This window comes from Balaenoptera borealis, assembly GCF_965194805.1.
Source record: "Balaenoptera borealis genome assembly, chromosome: 7".
NCBI classification, from domain to species: Eukaryota; Metazoa; Chordata; class Mammalia; order Artiodactyla; family Balaenopteridae; genus Balaenoptera; species Balaenoptera borealis.
In genome coordinates, this window is record NC_138864.1 from 34,273,570 (window position 1) to 34,295,328 (window position 21,759).

The window sequence follows — 21,759 nt, forward strand, 5'->3', positions numbered from 1 at the left end:
GGGATGAGGATTGGATACATTACCACATTGGGGTTAACAGAGATATACAAACCATGTGAAATATATAACCACCAAAGACGTACGGAAGACCAGGAGAAGACTACTCAACATTGTGTCATAACCTACATGGGAAAAGGATGCGAGGAAGAATAGTTACATGTATATGTGTGAAAGAACCACATCTTGCACACCTAGAACAAACAAACCATTGTAATCATATTTACTGGGATAAAAAATAAAAAGTAAACTACAAATATGAACAAGAAGTAATGAGACATAAACTTAAAGGGCTTTTCCCTGGCACATTCCATTCTAAATTACAACCTACAACACCACTTCCATTAAGGCTCTGTTTCCCTAGTAACCAAATATGGTAAAGGGGAAATGCTGCCACCTTGTGGCCGTTTCCTCCAAGAGCAGCTTTAAACTCACAGCTAATGGTCACTTAACATTCCCAAGGACTCAGGGCTGTAAAGGACACCTGCCCTAAAAAATTGTGCTGAAGGAAGGAATGGACAAAACAATTCAAAACAGGCAAATGTTTCAAGAAGAGAGTATGAAGAGTTAAGTTTTACTCACGCTCTTTTAAAAAAAAGGAAAATGGATAAAAGCTCAACCTCAGGGTGTGTTAGACCCATGCAATCTAATCTACAAAAAGTTTCAACTTACACCAGTTGACTTACCATCAGCAAAAAGTCAACAAACAATAAATGCTGAAGGGGTTTTAGAGAACTGTGTACACTCTACCTGCTGGTGAGACGTGAAGGGGTAACAGCCAATAATGAGAACAGAAAGGAGCTGTGTTTAAAAGTATAACTGCAGGCACCATTCAATGCAGCAGGCGCACCATTGGACCTCTCACCTGAGAAGACAAGAATCGAGAAGACACAGGCCGCAAAAGCTGCAGTGCAGCCTTATTCACAATAGCCAAGACAGTGGAGCAATCAAAATGTCCAACAACAGGTGAATGGATAAAGAAGAAGTGGTTCATGTACACAATGGAATAATAGCCATGGAAAACAATGAACCACTGCTCTCTGAGGCACCACAAATGAGTCTGGAGATAATCACGAAACATGAGGTAAGTCGGAAAGCAAAAGACCTATATTCTATGATATCACTTATAGGCGTTATCTAATAACTGACACAAAGGAACATATTTCCACAGAGAAAGACACTCACAGACTTAGAAAACAAACTATGCTCATCTAAAAGGAAAGGTGGGGGGAATGGATAAATTAAGATTAGTGTTACTATATGTATACAAACACATATTATATACATATCTCAAAAAGACCAACCATATAGCAAGGGAGGTCTGCGGAACCCTCAGTAACATTTTACATGGGAAGAGGATCTGTACTTGAAAAGACATATATAATGTACAAACGAACCAGATTGTGTACACCTAGGACAAACAATATTCTAAGCTTTACCCCAATTAAAAAAAAAATTTAAAACCAAGAAGAAATAATGAGACATAAACTTATGGGGCTTTCTCCATGCACATTCCAATGTAATTTACAAACTAGGAACACGACTTCCAGAAAGGCTCTGCTGCCCTAGTACCCAGATATGGGAATGGAGATATGCTGCCTGCTTGAGGCCACTTCCCACAACAGCAGATTTAAACCCATTGCTAAAGGTCAGTAAATATTCACGAAACTTGCAGTTCGCTAAAAGACACCTGCTTTCTAAAAAAATTCTGGGGTGGAAAATCGACCAAAAATTTCAAAAGAGGGCAACCTTCCAAGAACACAATTTCAAGAGTTCTATTGTACTCCCAATTGTTTCCTTTTTTTTAACAGAAAAGAAAACGGTGGAGAAAAATGATGAGTTTTACGAATTTTCAAAGACATGCAAACCCAAATTACAAAAACCTATCAGCTCACAGCAGCCAGAAGGGCCATTAGCATAAATGCTGCAAACAATAAATGCTGAAGCGATTGTGGAGAAATGCGTACCCTGGATTCTAAGGGGGACGTGGTAAGAGCCACTAATGAAAACACAAAGAAGGTGCTTTGAAAAGGGAAACACGGTGCTACCAGTCAATCAATCACACCCACTGCTGGGCCTATCACCTGAGAAAATGAGAATCGAAAAGTCACAGGCTGGCAATCCTGCACTCCAACAATATTTACCATAGCCAACACTTGGAAGCAATGAAAATGTCCATCAACCGAGGAATGCACAAAGTAGAAGTGGTCCACGTACACAGTGGAAAATTACTCCAATAAAAAATAAAAATTAAATGTAAAAATCCAACAAAAGTAAGGAGACATCAGCTTGTGTGGGTTTGTCCGGGCACACTCCACTCTAATTTATAACCGAGAAACACCACAGGCCGCAAGGGCTTTTCCCTAGTTACCAGGGTGGGGGACCTAGAAAGGCTGCCACCCTCTGGCAGTTACCTGCAAAAGCAGCTTTAAAGCCTGTGCTAATGGTCACTTCATAGGAACAAGTACTGCAGAACTGTAAATGAAACAGGCCCTCAAAATGTCTTGAGGGAGGTAAAGGCCAAAACATTTCAAAATATGACACATACTTAAAGAGAACACTTTGAAGAACTAAGGGGTAATCACAGCTTGAAAAATAGAAAAGGACATGCCTTAAAGCTCAATTTCAACAGATTATGTGGCACATTCGAAATCAACCACAGAGAGGTATCAGCTCACACTTGTCAGAATAACCATCAGCAAGAAAACTACAAACACTAAATGCTGAAGGTGTTGTGGAGAAATGCATACCCTCAACTTCAAAGGGGACGTAACTTGGAAAGGGCCACGAATGAGAACAGAATGCAGGTGCCTTAAAAGGTAAACATTGAGCTACTATATGATCCAGCAGGCCCACTCCTCGACGTAAAACCTAAGAAGAGAGAATTGGAAAGACACAGGCAGGCAAATCTGCACTGCACAGTATTACAATAGCCAAGATATGGAAGTAACCGAAAAGTCCACCAACAGATGGATGGACAAAGAAGAACTCCTCCATGTACAGATGGAATATTCGCTAGTGAAAAAAAATGAAACAATGCCGTTTGCAGCACCATAGATGAGTCTAGACGTAATCACGCCACGTGTAGTAAGTGAGAAAGCAAAAGACACATATCCTATCATATCACTTTTAAGAGTTACTTAAAAATTGATACCAATGAAGATATTTCCACAGAGAAAGGCAATCACAGATTCATTAAAAAACTTATGGTTCACCAAATAGAAAGGGATGAGGATTGGATACATTACCACATTGGGGTTAACAGAGATATACAAACCATGTGAAATATATAACCACCAAAGACGTACGGAAGACCAGGAGAAGACTACTCAACATTGTGTCATAACCTACATGGGAAAAGGATGCGAGGAAGAATAGTTACATGTATATGTGTGAAAGAACCACATCTTGCACACCTAGAACAAACAAACCATTGTAATCATATTTACTGGGATAAAAAATAAAAAGTAAACTACAAATATGAACAAGAAGTAATGAGACATAAACTTAAAGGGCTTTTCCCTGGCACATTCCATTCTAAATTACAACCTACAACACCACTTCCATTAAGGCTCTGTTTCCCTAGTAACCAAATATGGTAAAGGGGAAATGCTGCCACCTTGTGGCCGTTTCCTCCAAGAGCAGCTTTAAACTCACAGCTAATGGTCACTTAACATTCCCAAGGACTCAGGGCTGTAAAGGACACCTGCCCTAAAAAATTGTGCTGAAGGAAGGAATGGACAAAACAATTCAAAACAGGCAAATGTTTCAAGAAGAGAGTATGAAGAGTTAAGTTTTACTCATGCTCTTTTAAAAAAAAGGAAAATGGATAAAAGCTCAACCTCAGGGAGTGTTAGACCCATGCAATCTAATCTACAAAAAGTTTCAACTTACACCAGTTGACTTACCATCAGCAAAAAGTCAACAAACAATAAATGCTGAAGGGGTTTTAGAGAACTGTGTACACTCTACCTGCTGGTGAGACGTGAAGGGGTAACAGCCAATAATGAGAACAGAAAGGAGCTGTGTTTAAAAGTAAAACTGCAGGCACCATTCAATGCAGCAGGCGCACCATTGGACCTCTCACCTGAGAAGACAAGAATCGAGAAGACACAGGCCGCAAAAGCTGCAGTGCAGCCTTATTCACAATAGCCAAGACAGTGGAGCAATCAAAATGTCCAACAACAGGTGAATGGATAAAGAAGAAGTGGTCCATGTACACAATGGAATAATAGCCATGGAAAACAATGAACCACTGCTCTCTGAGGCACCACAAATGAGTCTGGAGATAATCACGAAACATGAGGTAAGTCGGAAAGCAAAAGACCTATAATCTATGATATCACTTATAGGCGTTATCTAATAACTGACACAAAGGAACATATTTCCACAGAGAAAGACACTCACAGACTTAGAAAACAAACTATGCTCATCTAAAAGGAAAGGTGGGGGGAATGGATAAATTAAGATTAGTGTTACTATATGTATACAAACACATATTATATCCATATCTCAAAAAGACCAACCATATAGCAAGGGAGGTCTGCGGAACCGTCAGTAACATTTTACATGGGAAGAGGATCTGTACTTGAATAGACATATATAATGTACAAACCAACCAGATGGTGTACACCTAGGACAAACAATATTCTAAGCTTTACCCCAATTAAAAAAAAAATTTTAAAACCAAGAAGAAATAATGAGACATATACTTATGGGGCTTTCTCCATGCACATTCCAATGTAATTTACAAACTAGGAACACGACTTCCAGAAAGGCTCTGCTGCCCTAGTACCCAGATATGGGAATGGAGATATGCTGCCTGCTTGAGGCCACTTCCCACAACAGCAGATTTAAACCCATTGCTAAAGGTCACTAAATATTCACCAAACTTGCAGTTTGGTAAAAGACACCTGCTTTCTAAAAAAATTCTGGAGTGGAAAATCGACCAAAAATTTCAAAAGAGGGCAACCTTCCAAGAACACAATTTCAAGAGTTCTATTGTACTCCCAATTGTTTCCTTTTTTTTAACAGAAAAGAAAACGGTGGAGAAAAATGATGAGTTTTACGAATTTTCAAAGACATGCAAACCCAAATTACAAAAACCTACCAGCTCACAGCAGCCAGAAGGGCCATTAGCATAAATGCTGCAAACAATAAATGCTGAAGCGATTGTGGAGAAATGCGTACCCTGGATTCTAAGGGGGACGTGGTAAGAGCCACTAATGAAAACACAAAGAAGGTGCTTTGAAAAGGGAAACACGGTGCTACCAGTCAATCAATCACACCCACTGCTGGGCCTATCACCTGAGAAAATGAGAATCGAAAAGTCACAGGCTGGCAATCCTGCACTCCAACAATATTTACCATAGCCAACACTTGGAAGCAATGAAAATGTCCATCAACCGAGGAATGCACAAAGTAGAAGTGGTCCACGTACACAGTGGAAAATTACTCCAATAAAAAATAAAAATTAAATGTAAAAATCCAACAAAAGTAAGGAGACATCAGCTTGTGTGGGTTTGTCCGGGCACACTCCACTCTAATTTATAACCGAGAAACACCACAGGCCGCAAGGGCTTTTCCCTAGTTACCAGGGTGGGGGACCTAGAAAGGCTGCCGCCCTCTGGCAGTTACCTGCAAAAGCAGCTTTAAAGCCTGTGCTAATGGTCACTTCATAGGAACAAGTACTGCAGAACTGTAAATGAAACAGGCCCTCAAAATGTCTTGAGGGAGGTAAAGGCCAAAACATTTCAAAATATGACACATACTTAAAGAGAACACTTTGAAGAACTAAGGGGTAATCACAGCTTGAAACATAGAAAAGGACATGCCTTAAAGCTCAATTTCAACAGATTATGTGGCACATTCGAATTCAACCACAGAGAGGTATCAGCTCACACTTGTCAGAATAACCATCAGCAAGAAAACTACAAACACTAAATGCTGAAGGTGTTGTGGAGAAATGCATACCCTCAACTTCAAAGGGGACGTAACTTGGAAAGGGCCACGAATGAGAACAGAATGGAGGTGCCTTAAAAGGTAAACATTGAGCTACTATATGATCCAGCAGGCCCACTCCTCGACGTAAAACCTAAGAAGAGAGAATTGGAAAGACACAGGCAGGCAAATCTGCACTGCACAGTATTACAATAGCCAAGATATGGAAGTAACCGAAAAGTCCACCAACAGATGGATGGACAAAGAAGAACCCCTCCATGTACAGATGGAATATTCGCTAGTGAAAAAAATGAAACAATGCCGTTTGCAGCACCATAGATGAGTCTAGACGTAATCACGCCACGTGTAGTAAGTGAGAAAGCAAAAGACACATATCCTATCATATCACTTTTAAGAGTTACTTAAAAATTGATACCAATGAAGATATTTCCACAGAGAAAGGCAATCACAGATTCATTAAAAAACTTATGGTTCACCAAATAGAAAGGGATGAGGATTGGATACATTACCACATTGGGGTTAACAGAGATATACAAACCATGTGAAATATATAACCACCAAAGACGTACGGAAGACCAGGAGAAGACTACTCAACATTGTGTCATAACCTACATGGGAAAAGGATGCGAGGAAGAATAGTTACATGTATATGTGTGAAAGAACCACATCTTGCACACCTAGAACAAACAAACCATTGTAATCATATTTACTGGGATAAAAAATAAAAAGTAAACTACAAATATGAACAAGAAGTAATGAGACATAAACTTAAAGGGCTTTTCCCTGGCACATTCCATTCTAAATTACAACCTACAACACCACTTCCATTAAGGCTCTGTTTCCCTAGTAACCAAATATGGTAAAGGGGAAATGCTGCCACCTTGTGGCCGTTTCCTCCAAGAGCAGCTTTAAACTCACAGCTAATGGTCACTTAACATTCCCAAGGACTCAGGGCTGTAAAGGACACCTGCCCTAAAAAATTGTGCTGAAGGAAGGAATGGACAAAACAATTCAAAACAGGCAAATGTTTCAAGAAGAGAGTATGAAGAGTTAAGTTTTACTCACGCTCTTTTAAAAAAAAGGAAAATGGATAAAAGCTCAACCTCAGGGTGTGTTAGACCCATGCAATCTAATCTACAAAAAGTTTCAACTTACACCAGTTGACTTACCATCAGCAAAAAGTCAACAAACAATAAATGCTGAAGGGGTTTTAGAGAACTGTGTACACTCTACCTGCTGGTGAGACGTGAAGGGGTAACAGCCAATAATGAGAACAGAAAGGAGCTGTGTTTAAAAGTATAACTGCAGGCACCATTCAATGCAGCAGGCGCACCATTGGACCTCTCACCTGAGAAGACAAGAATCGAGAAGACACAGGCCGCAAAAGCTGCAGTGCAGCCTTATTCACAATAGCCAAGACAGTGGAGCAATCAAAATGTCCAACAACAGGTGAATGGATAAAGAAGAAGTGGTTCATGTACACAATGGAATAATAGCCATGGAAAACAATGAACCACTGCTCTCTGAGGCACCACAAATGAGTCTGGAGATAATCACGAAACATGAGGTAAGTCGGAAAGCAAAAGACCTATATTCTATGATATCACTTATAGGCGTTATCTAATAACTGACACAAAGGAACATATTTCCACAGAGAAAGACACTCACAGACTTAGAAAACAAACTATGCTCATCTAAAAGGAAAGGTGGGGGGAATGGATAAATTAAGATTAGTGTTACTATATGTATACAAACACATATTATATACATATCTCAAAAAGACCAACCATATAGCAAGGGAGGTCTGCGGAACCCTCAGTAACATTTTACATGGGAAGAGGATCTGTACTTGAAAAGACATATATAATGTACAAACGAACCAGATTGTGTACACCTAGGACAAACAATATTCTAAGCTTTACCCCAATTAAAAAAAAAATTTAAAACCAAGAAGAAATAATGAGACATAAACTTATGGGGCTTTCTCCATGCACATTCCAATGTAATTTACAAACTAGGAACACGACTTCCAGAAAGGCTCTGCTGCCCTAGTACCCAGATATGGGAATGGAGATATGCTGCCTGCTTGAGGCCACTTCCCACAACAGCAGATTTAAACCCATTGCTAAAGGTCACTAAATATTCACGAAACTTGCAGTTCGCTAAAAGACACCTGCTTTCTAAAAAAATTCTGGGGTGGAAAATCGACCAAAAATTTCAAAAGAGGGCAACCTTCCAAGAACACAATTTCAAGAGTTCTATTGTACTCCCAATTGTTTCCTTTTTTTTAACAGAAAAGAAAACGGTGGAGAAAAATGATGAGTTTTACGAATTTTCAAAGACATGCAAACCCAAATTACAAAAACCTATCAGCTCACAGCAGCCAGAAGGGCCATTAGCATAAATGCTGCAAACAATAAATGCTGAAGCGATTGTGGAGAAATGCGTACCCTGGATTCTAAGGGGGACGTGGTAAGAGCCACTAATGAAAACACAAAGAAGGTGCTTTGAAAAGGGAAACACGGTGCTACCAGTCAATCAATCACACCCACTGCTGGGCCTATCACCTGAGAAAATGAGAATCGAAAAGTCACAGGCTGGCAATCCTGCACTCCAACAATATTTACCATAGCCAACACTTGGAAGCAATGAAAATGTCCATCAACCGAGGAATGCACAAAGTAGAAGTGGTCCACGTACACAGTGGAAAATTACTCCAATAAAAAATAAAAATTAAATGTAAAAATCCAACAAAAGTAAGGAGACATCAGCTTGTGTGGGTTTGTCCGGGCACACTCCACTCTAATTTATAACCGAGAAACACCACAGGCCGCAAGGGCTTTTCCCTAGTTACCAGGGTGGGGGACCTAGAAAGGCTGCCACCCTCTGGCAGTTACCTGCAAAAGCAGCTTTAAAGCCTGTGCTAATGGTCACTTCATAGGAACAAGTACTGCAGAACTGTAAATGAAACAGGCCCTCAAAATGTCTTGAGGGAGGTAAAGGCCAAAACATTTCAAAATATGACACATACTTAAAGAGAACACTTTGAAGAACTAAGGGGTAATCACAGCTTGAAAAATAGAAAAGGACATGCCTTAAAGCTCAATTTCAACAGATTATGTGGCACATTCGAAATCAACCACAGAGAGGTATCAGCTCACACTTGTCAGAATAACCATCAGCAAGAAAACTACAAACACTAAATGCTGAAGGTGTTGTGGAGAAATGCATACCCTCAACTTCAAAGGGGACGTAACTTGGAAAGGGCCACGAATGAGAACAGAATGCAGGTGCCTTAAAAAGGTAAACATTGAGCTACTATATGATCCAGCAGGCCCACTCCTCGACGTAAAACCTAAGAAGAGAGAATTGGAAAGACACAGGCAGGCAAATCTGCACTGCACAGTATTACAATAGCCAAGATATGGAAGTAACCGAAAAGTCCACCAACAGATGGATGGACAAAGAAGAACTCCTCCATGTACAGATGGAATATTCGCTAGTGAAAAAAAAAGAAACAATGCCGTTTGCAGCACCATAGATGAGTCTAGACGTAATCACGCCACGTGTAGTAAGTGAGAAAGCAAAAGACACATATCCTATCATATCACTTTTAAGAGTTACTTAAAAATTGATACCAATGAAGATATTTCCACAGAGAAAGGCAATCACAGATTCATTAAAAAACTTATGGTTCACCAAATAGAAAGGGATGAGGATTGGATACATTACCACATTGGGGTTAACAGAGATATACAAACCATGTGAAATATATAACCACCAAAGACGTACGGAAGACCAGGAGAAGACTACTCAACATTGTGTCATAACCTACATGGGAAAAGGAGGCGAGGAACAATAGTTACATGTATATGTGTGAAAGAACCACATCTTGCACACCTAGAACAAACAAACCATTGTAATCATATTTACTGGGATAAAAAATAAAAAGTAAACTACAAATATGAACAAGAAGTAATGAGACATAAACTTAAAGGGCTTTTCCCTGGCACATTCCATTCTAAATTACAACCTACAACACCACTTCCATTAAGGCTCTGTTTCCCTAGTAACCAAATATGGTAAAGGGGAAATGCTGCCACCTTGTGGCCGTTTCCTCCAAGAGCAGCTTTAAACTCACAGCTAATGGTCACTTAACATTCCCAAGGACTCAGGGCTGTAAAGACACCTGCCCTAAAAAATTGTGCTGAAGGAAGGAATGGACAAAACAATTCAAAACAGGCAAATGTTTCAAGAAGAGAGTATGAAGAGTTAAGTTTTACTCATGCTCTTTTAAAAAAAAGGAAAATGGATAAAAGCTCAACCTCAGGGAGTGTTAGACCCATGCAATCTAATCTACAAAAAGTTTCAACTTACACCAGTTGACTTACCATCAGCAAAAAGTCAACAAACAATAAATGCTGAAGGGGTTTTAGAGAACTGTGTACACTCTACCTGCTGGTGAGACGTGAAGGGGTAACAGCCAATAATGAGAACAGAAAGGAGCTGTGTTTAAAAGTAAAACTGCAGGCACCATTCAATGCAGCAGGCGCACCATTGGACCTCTCACCTGAGAAGACAAGAATCGAGAAGACACAGGCCGCAAAAGCTGCAGTGCAGCCTTATTCACAATAGCCAAGACAGTGGAGCAATCAAAATGTCCAACAACAGGTGAATGGATAAAGAAGAAGTGGTCCATGTACACAATGGAATAATAGCCATGGAAAACAATGAACCACTGCTCTCTGAGGCACCACAAATGAGTCTGGAGATAATCACGAAACATGAGGTAAGTCGGAAAGCAAAAGACCTATAATCTATGATATCACTTATAGGCGTTATCTAATAACTGACACAAAGGAACATATTTCCACAGAGAAAGACACTCACAGACTTAGAAAACAAACTATGCTCATCTAAAAGGAAAGGTGGGGGGAATGGATAAATTAAGATTAGTGTTACTATATGTATACAAACACATATTATATCCATATCTCAAAAAGACCAACCATATAGCAAGGGAGGTCTGCGGAACCGTCAGTAACATTTTACATGGGAAGAGGATCTGTACTTGAAAAGACATATATAATGTACAAACGAACCAGATGGTGTACACCTAGGACAAACAATATTCTAAGCTTTACCCCAATTAAAAAAAAAATTTAAAACCAAGAAGAAATAATGAGACATAAACTTATGGGGCTTTCTCCATGCACATTCCAATGTAATTTACAAACTAGGAACACGACTTCCAGAAAGGCTCTGCTGCCCTAGTACCCAGATATGGGAATGGAGATATGCTGCCTGCTTGAGGCCACTTCCCACAACAGCAGATTTAAACCCATTGCTAAAGGTCACTAAATAATCACCAAACTTGCAGTTCGCTAAAAGACACCTGCTTTCTAAAAAAATTCTGGGGTGGAAAATCGACCAAAAATTTCAAAAGAGGGCAACCTTCCAAGAACACAATTTCAAGAGTTCTATTGTACTCCCAATTGTTTCCTTTTTTTTAACAGAAAAGAAAACGGTGGAGAAAAATGATGAGTTTTACGAATTTTCAAAGACATGCAAACCCAAATTACAAAAACCTATCAGCTCACAGCAGCCAGAAGGGCCATTAGCATAAATGCTGCAAACAATAAATGCTGAAGCGATTGTGGAGAAATGCGTACCCTGGATTCTAAGGGGGACGTGGTAAGAGCCACTAATGAAAACACAAAGAAGGTGCTTTGAAAAGGGAAACACGGTGCTACCAGTCAATCAATCACACCCACTGCTGGGCCTATCACCTGAGAAAATGAGAATCGAAAAGTCACAGGCTGGCAATCCTGCACTCCAACAATATTTACCATAGCCAACACAATGAAGCAATGAAGCAATGAAAATGTCCATCAACCGAGGAATGCACAAAGTAGAAGTGGTCCACGTACACAGTGGAAAATTACTCCAATAAAAAATAAAAATTAAATGTAAAAATCCAACAAAAGTAAGGAGACATCAGCTTGTGTGGGTTTGTCCGGGCACACTCCAGTCTAATTTATAACCGAGAAACACCACAGGCCGCAAGGGCTTTTCCCTAGTTACCAGGGTGGGGGACCTAGAAAGGCTGCCGCCCTCTGGCAGTTACCTGCAAAAGCAGCTTTAAAGCCTGTGCTAATGGTCACTTCATAGGAACAAGTACTGCAGAACTGTAAATGAAACAGGCCCTCAAAATGTCTTGAGGGAGGTAAAGGCCAAAACATTTCAAAATATGACACATACTTAAAGAGAACACTTTGAAGAACTAAGGGGTAATCACAGCTTGAAACATAGAAAAGGACATGCCTTAAAGCTCAATTTCAACAGATTATGTGGCACATTCGAATTCAACCACAGAGAGGTATCAGCTCACACTTGTCAGAATAACCATCAGCAAGAAAACTACAAACACTAAATGCTGAAGGTGTTGTGGAGAAATGCATACCCTCAACTTCAAAGGGGACGTAACTTGGAAAGGGCCACGAATGAGAACAGAATGCAGGTGCCTTAAAAGGTAAACATTGAGCTACTATATGATCCAGCAGGCCCACTCCTCGACGTAAAACCTAAGAAGAGAGAATTGGAAAGACACAGGCAGGCAAATCTGCACTGCACAGTATTACAATAGCCAAGATATGGAAGTAACCGAAAAGTCCACCAACAGATGGATGGACAAAGAAGAACTCCTCCATGTACAGATGGAATATTCGCTAGTGAAAAAAAAAGAAACAATGCCGTTTGCAGCACCATAGATGAGTCTAGACGTAATCACGCCACGTGTAGTAAGTGAGAAAGCAAAAGACACATATCCTATCATATCACTTTTAAGAGTTACTTAAAAATTGATACCAATGAAGATATTTCCACAGAGAAAGGCAATCACAGATTCATTAAAAAACTTATGGTTCACCAAATAGAAAGGGATGAGGATTGGATACATTACCACATTGGGGTTAACAGAGATATACAAACCATGTGAAATATATAACCACCAAAGACGTACGGAAGACCAGGAGAAGACTACTCAACATTGTGTCATAACCTACATGGGAAAAGGAGGCGAGGAACAATAGTTACATGTATATGTGTGAAAGAACCACATCTTGCACACCTAGAACAAACAAACCATTGTAATCATATTTACTGGGATAAAAAATAAAAAGTAAACTACAAATATGAACAAGAAGTAATGAGACATAAACTTAAAGGGCTTTTCCCTGGCACATTCCATTCTAAATTACAACCTACAACACCACTTCCATTAAGGCTCTGTTTCCCTAGTAACCAAATATGGTAAAGGGGAAATGCTGCCACCTTGTGGCCGTTTCCTCCAAGAGCAGCTTTAAACTCACAGCTAATGGTCACTTAACATTCCCAAGGACTCAGGGCTGTAAAGACACCTGCCCTAAAAAATTGTGCTGAAGGAAGGAATGGACAAAACAATTCAAAACAGGCAAATGTTTCAAGAAGAGAGTATGAAGAGTTAAGTTTTACTCATGCTCTTTTAAAAAAAAGGAAAATGGATAAAAGCTCAACCTCAGGGAGTGTTAGACCCATGCAATCTAATCTACAAAAAGTTTCAACTTACACCAGTTGACTTACCATCAGCAAAAAGTCAACAAACAATAAATGCTGAAGGGGTTTTAGAGAACTGTGTACACTCTACCTGCTGGTGAGACGTGAAGGGGTAACAGCCAATAATGAGAACAGAAAGGAGCTGTGTTTAAAAGTAAAACTGCAGGCACCATTCAATGCAGCAGGCGCACCATTGGACCTCTCACCTGAGAAGACAAGAATCGAGAAGACACAGGCCGCAAAAGCTGCAGTGCAGCCTTATTCACAATAGCCAAGACAGTGGAGCAATCAAAATGTCCAACAACAGGTGAATGGATAAAGAAGAAGTGGTTCATGTACACAATGGAATAATAGCCATGGAAAACAATGAACCACTGCTCTCTGAGGCACCACAAATGAGTCTGGAGATAATCACGAAACATGAGGTAAGTCGGAAAGCAAAAGACCTATATTCTATGATATCACTTATAGGCGTTATCTAATAACTGACACAAAGGAACATATTTCCACAGAGAAAGACACTCACAGACTTAGAAAACAAACTATGCTCATCTAAAAGGAAAGGTGGGGGGAATGGATAAATTAAGATTAGTGTTACTATATGTATACAAACACATATTATATCCATATCTCAAAAAGACCAACCATATAGCAAGGGAGGTCTGCGGAACCGTCAGTAACATTTTACATGGGAAGAGGATCTGTACTTGAATAGACATATATAATGTACAAACCAACCAGATGGTGTACACCTAGGACAAACAATATTCTAAGCTTTACCCCAATTAAAAAAAAAATTTTAAAACCAAGAAGAAATAATGAGACATATACTTATGGGGCTTTCTCCATGCACATTCCAATGTAATTTACAAACTAGGAACACGACTTCCAGAAAGGCTCTGCTGCCCTAGTACCCAGATATGGGAATGGAGATATGCTGCCTGCTTGAGGCCACTTCCCACAACAGCAGATTTAAACCCATTGCTAAAGGTCACTAAATATTCACCAAACTTGCAGTTTGGTAAAAGACACCTGCTTTCTAAAAAAATTCTGGAGTGGAAAATCGACCAAAAATTTCAAAAGAGGGCAACCTTCCAAGAACACAATTTCAAGAGTTCTATTGTACTCCCAATTGTTTCCTTTTTTTTAACAGAAAAGAAAACGGTGGAGAAAAATGATGAGTTTTACGAATTTTCAAAGACATGCAAACCCAAATTACAAAAACCTATCAGCTCACAGCAGCCAGAAGGGCCATTAGCATAAATGCTGCAAACAATAAATGCTGAAGCGATTGTGGAGAAATGCGTACCCTGGATTCTAAGGGGGACGTGGTAAGAGCCACTAATGAAAACACAAAGAAGGTGCTTTGAAAAGGGAAACACGGTGCTACCAGTCAATCAATCACACCCACTGCTGGGCCTATCACCTGAGAAAATGAGAATCGAAAAGTCACAGGCTGGCAATCCTGCACTCCAACAATATTTACCATAGCCAACACTTGGAAGCAATGAAAATGTCCATCAACCGAGGAATGCACAAAGTAGAAGTGGTCCACGTACACAGTGGAAAATTACTCCAATAAAAAATAAAAATTAAATGTAAAAATCCAACAAAAGTAAGGAGACATCAGCTTGTGTGGGTTTGTCCGGGCACACTCCACTCTAATTTATAACCGAGAAACACCACAGGCCGCAAGGGCTTTTCCCTAGTTACCAGGGTGGGGGACCTAGAAAGGCTGCCGCCCTCTGGCAGTTACCTGCAAAAGCAGCTTTAAAGCCTGTGCTAATGGTCACTTCATAGGAACAAGTACTGCAGAACTGTAAATGAAACAGGCCCTCAAAATGTCTTGAGGGAGGTAAAGGCCAAAACATTTCAAAATATGACACATACTTAAAGAGAACACTTTGAAGAACTAAGGGGTAATCACAGCTTGAAACATAGAAAAGGACATGCCTTAAAGCTCAATTTCAACAGATTATGTGGCACATTCGAATTCAACCACAGAGAGGTATCAGCTCACACTTGTCAGAATAACCATCAGCAAGAAAACTACAAACACTAAATGCTGAAGGTGTTGTGGAGAAATGCATACCCTCAACTTCAAAGGGGACGTAACTTGGAAAGGGCCACGAATGAGAACAGAATGGAGGTGCCTTAAAAGGTAAACATTGAGCTACTATATGATCCAGCAGGCCCACTCCTCGACGTAAAACCTAAGAAGAGAGAATTGGAAAGACACAGGCAGGCAAATCTGCACTGCACAGTATTACAATAGCCAAGATATGGAAGTAACCGAAAAGTCCACCAACAGATGGATGGACAAAGAAGAACCCCTCCATGTACAGATGGAATATTCGCTAGTGAAAAAAATGAAACAATGCCGTTTGCAGCACCATAGATGAGTCTAGACGTAATCACGCCACGTGTAGTAAGTGAGAAAGCAAAAGACACATATCCTATCATATCACTTTTAAGAGTTACTTAAAAATTGATACCAATGAAGATATTTCCACAGAGAAAGGCAATCACAGATTCATTAAAAAACTTATGGTTCACCAAATAGAAAGGGATGAGGATTGGATACATTGCCACATTGGGGTTAACAGAGATATACAAACCATGTGAAATATATAACCACCAAAGACGTACGGAAGACCAGGAGAAGACTACTCAACATTGTGTCATAACCTACATGGGAAAAGGATGCGAGGAAGAATAGATACATGTATATGTGTGAAAGAACCACATCTTGCACACCTAGAACAAACAAACCATTGTAATCAAATTTACTGAGATAAAAAATAAAAAGTAAACTACAAATATGAACAAGAAGTAATGAGACATAAACTTAAAGGGCTTTTCCCTGGCACATTCCATTCTAAATTACAACCTACAACACCACTTCCATTAAGGCTCTGTTTCCCTAGTAACCAAATATGGTAAAGGGGAAATGCTGCCACCTTGTGGCCGTTTGCTCCAAGAGCAGCTTTAAACTCACAGCTAATGGTCACTTAACATTCCCAAGGACTCAGGGCTGTAAAGGACACCTGCCCTAAAAAATTGTGCTGAAGGAAGGAATGGACAAAACAATTCAAAACAGGCAAATGTTTCAAGAAGAGAGTATGAAGAGTTAAGTTTTACTCACGCTCTTTTAAAAAAAAGGAAAATGGATAAAAGTTCAACCTCAGGGAGTGTTAGACCCATGCAATCTAATCTACAGAAAGTTTCAACTTACACCAGTTGACTTACCATCAGCAAAAAGTCAACAAACAATAAATGCTGAAGGGGTTTTAGAGAACTGTGTACACTCTACCTGCTGGTGAGACGTGAAGGGGTAACAGCCAATAATGAGAACAGAAAGGAGCTGTGTTTAAAAGTATAACTGCAGGCACCATTCAATGCAGCAGGCGCACCATTGGACCTCTCACCTGAGAAGACAAGAATCGAGAAGACACAGGCCGCAAAAGCTGCAGTGCAGCCTTATTCACAATAGCCAAGACAGTGGAGCAATCAAAATGTCCAACAACAGGTGAATGGATAAAGAAGAAGTGGTTCATGTACACAATGGAATAATAGCCATGGAAAACAATGAACCACTGCTCTCTGAGGCACCACAAATGAGTCTGGAGATAATCACGAAACATGAGGTAAGTCGGAAAGCAAAAGACCTATATTCTATGATATCACTTATAGGCGTTATCTAATAACTGACACAAAGGAACATATTTCCACAGAGAAAGACACTCACAGACTTAGAAAACCAACTATGCTCATCTAAAAGGAAAGGTGGGGGGAATGGATAAATTAAGATTAGTGTTACTATATGTATACAAACACATATTATATCCATATCTCAAAAAGACCAACCATATAGCAAGGGAGGTCTGCGGAACCCTCAGTAACATTTTACATGGGAAGAGGATCTGTACTTGAAAAGACATATATAATGTACAAACGAACCAGATTGTGTACACCTAGGACAAACAATATTCTAAGCTTTACCCCAATTAAAAAAAAAATTTAAAACCAAGAAGAAATAATGAGACATAAAGTTATGGGGCTTTCTCCATGCACATTCCAATGTAATTTACAAACTAGGAACACGACTTCCAGAAAGGCTCTGCTGCCCTAGTACCCAGATATGGGAATGGAGATATGCTGCCTGCTTGAGGCCACTTCCCACAACAGCAGATTTAAACCCATTGCTAAAGGTCACTAAATATTCACCAAACTTGCAGTTCGCTAAAAGACACCTGCTTTCTAAAAAAATTCTGGGGTGGAAATCGACCAAAAATTTCAAAAGAGGGCAACCTTCCAAGAACACAATTTCAAGAGTTCTATTGTACTCCCAATTGTTTCCTTTTTTTTAACAGAAAAGAAAACGGTGGAGAAAAATGATGAGTTTTACGAATTTTCAAAGACATGCAAACCCAAATTACAAAAACCTATCAGCTCACAGCAGCCAGAAGGGCCATTAGCATAAATGCTGCAAACAATAAATGCTGAAGCGATTGTGGAGAAATGCGTACCCTGGATTCTAAGGGGGACGTGGTAAGAGCCACTAATGAAAACACAAAGAAGGTGCTTTGAAAAGGGAAACACGGTGCTACCAGTCAATCAATCACACCCACTGCTGGGCCTATCACCTGAGAAAATGAGAATCGAAAAGTCACAGGCTGGCAATCCTGCACTCCAACAATATTTACCATAGCCAACACTTGGAAGCAATGAAAATGTCCATCAACCGAGGAATGCACAAAGTAGAAGTGGTCCACGTACACAGTGGAAAATTACTCCAATAAAAAATAAAAATTAAATGTAAAAATCCAACAAAAGTAAGGAGACATCAGCTTGTGTGGGTTTGTCCGGGCACACTCCACTCTAATTTATAACCGAGAAACACCACAGGCCGCAAGGGCTTTTCCCTAGTTACCAGGGTGGGGGACCTAGAAAGGCTGCCGCCCTCTGGCAGTTACCTGCAAAAGCAGCTTTAAAGCCTGTGCTAATGGTCACTTCATAGGAACAAGTACTGCAGAACTGTAAATGAAACAGGCCCTCAAAATGTCTTGAGGGAGGTAAAGGCCAAAACATTTCAAAATATGACACATACTTAAAGAGAACACTTTGAAGAACTAAGGGGTAATCACAGCTTGAAACATAGAAAAGGACATGCCTTAAAGCTCAATTTCAACAGATTATGTGGCACATTCGAATTCAACCACAGAGAGGTATCAGCTCACACTTGTCAGAATAACCATCAGCAAGAAAACTACAAACACTAAATGCTGAAGGTGTTGTGGAGAAATGCATACCCTCAACTTCAAAGGGGACGTAACTTGGAAAGGGCCACGAATGAGAACAGAATGGAGGTGCCTTAAAAGGTAAACATTGAGCTACTATATGATCCAGCAGGCCCACTCCTCGACGTAAAACCTAAGAAGAGAGAATTGGAAAGACACAGGCAGGCAAATCTGCACTGCACAGTATTACAATAGCCAAGATATGGAAGTAACCGAAAAGTCCACCAACAGATGGATGGACAAAGAAGAACCCCTCCATGTACAGATGGAATATTCGCTAGTGAAAAAAATGAAACAATGCCGTTTGCAGCACCATAGATGAGTCTAGACGTAATCACGCCACGTGTAGTAAGTGAGAAAGCAAAAGACACATATCCTATCATATCACTTTTAAGAGTTACTTAAAAATTGATACCAATGAAGATATTTCCACAGAGAAAGGCAATCACAGATTCATTAAAAAACTTATGGTTCACCAAATAGAAAGGGATGAGGATTGGATACATTACCACATTGGGGTTAACAGAGATATACAAACCATGTGAAATATATAACCACCAAAGACGTACGGAAGACCAGGAGAAGACTACTCAACATTGTGTCATAACCTACATGGGAAAAGGATGCGAGGAAGAATAGTTACATGTATATGTGTGAAAGAACCACATCTTGCACACCTAGAACAAACAAACCATTGTAATCATATTTACTGGGATAAAAAATAAAAAGTAAACTACAAATATGAACAAGAAGTAATGAGACATAAACTTAAAGGGCTTTTCCCTGGCACATTCCATTCTAAATTACAACCTACAACACCACTTCCATTAAGGCTCTGTTTCCCTAGTAACCAAATATGGTAAAGGGGAAATGCTGCCACCTTGTGGCCGTTTCCTCCAAGAGCAGCTTTAAACTCACAGCTAATGGTCACTTAACATTCCCAAGGACTCAGGGCTGTAAAGACACCTGCCCTAAAAAATTGTGCTGAAGGAAGGAATGGACAAAACAATTCAAAACAGGCAAATGTTTCAAGAAGAGAGTATGAAGAGTTAAGTTTTACTCATGCTCTTTTAAAAAAAAGGAAAATGGATAAAAGCTCAACCTCAGGGAGTGTTAGACCCATGCAATCTAATCTACAAAAAGTTTCAACTTACACCAGTTGACTTACCATCAGCAAAAAGTCAACAAACAATAAATGCTGAAGGGGTTTTAGAGAACTGTGTACACTCTACCTGCTGGTGAGACGTGAAGGGGTAACAGCCAATAATGAGAACAGAAAGGAGCTGTGTTTAAAAGTAAAACTGCAGGCACCATTCAATGCAGCAGGCGCACCATTGGACCTCTCACCTGAGAAGACAAGAATCGAGAAGACACAGGCCGCAAAAGCTGCAGTGCAGCCTTATTCACAATAGCCAAGACAGTGGAGCAATCAAAATGTCCAACAACAGGTGAATGGATAAAGAAGAAGTGGTCCATGTACACAATGGAATAATAGCCATGGAAAACAATGAACCACTGCTCTCTGAGGCACCACAAATGAGTCTGGAGATAATCACGAAACATGAGGTAAGTCGGAAAGCAAAAGACCTATAATCTATGATATCACTTATAGGCGTTATCTAATAACTGACACAAAGGAACATATTTCCACAGAGAAAGACACTCACAGACTTAGAAAACAAACTATGCTCATCTAAAAGGAAAGGTGGGGGGAATGGATAAATTAAGATTAGTGTTACTATATGTATACAAACACATATTATATCCATATCTCAAAAAGACCAACCATATAGCAAGGGAGGTCTGCGGAACCGTCAGTAACATTTTACATGGGAAGAGGATCTGTACTTGAAAAGACATATATAATGTACAAACGAACCAGATGGTGTACACCTAGGACAAACAATATTCTAAGCTTTACCCCAATTAAAAAAAAAATTTAAAACCAAGAAGAAATAATGAGACATAAACTTATGGGGCTTTCTCCATGCACATTCCAATGTAATTTACAAACTAGGAACACGACTTCCAGAAAGGCTCTGCTGCCCTAGTACCCAGATATGGGAATGGAGATATGCTGCCTGCTTGAGGCCACTTCCCACAACAGCAGATTTAAACCCATTGCTAAAGGTCACTAAATAATCACCAAACTTGCAGTTCGCTAAAAGACACCTGCTTTCTAAAAAAATTCTGGGGTGGAAAATCGACCAAAAATTTCAAAAGAGGGCAACCTTCCAAGAACACAATTTCAAGAGTTCTATTGTACTCCCAATTGTTTCCTTTTTTTTAACAGAAAAGAAAACGGTGGAGAAAAATGATGAGTTTTACGAATTTTCAAAGACATGCAAACCCAAATTACAAAAACCTATCAGCTCACAGCAGCCAGAAGGGCCATTAGCATAAATGCTGCAAACAATAAATGCTGAAGCGATTGTGGAGAAATGCGTACCCTGGATTCTAAGGGGGACGTGGTAAGAGCCACTAATGAAAACACAAAGAAGGTGCTTTGAAAAGGGAAACACGGTGCTACCAGTCAATCAATCACACCCACTGCTGGGCCTATCACCTGAGAAAATGAGAATCGAAAAGTCACAGGCTGGCAATCCTGCACTCCAACAATATTTACCATAGCCAACACAATGAAGCAATGAAGCAATGAAAATGTCCATCAACCGAGGAATGCACAAAGTAGAAGTGGTCCACGTACACAGTGGAAAATTACTCCAATAAAAAATAAAAATTAAATGTAAAAATCCAACAAAAGTAAGGAGACATCAGCTTGTGTGGGTTTGTCCGGGCACACTCCAGTCTAATTTATAACCGAGAAACACCACAGGCCGCAAGGGCTTTTCCCTAGTTACCAGGGTGGGGGACCTAGAAAGGCTGCCGCCCTCTGGCAGTTACCTGC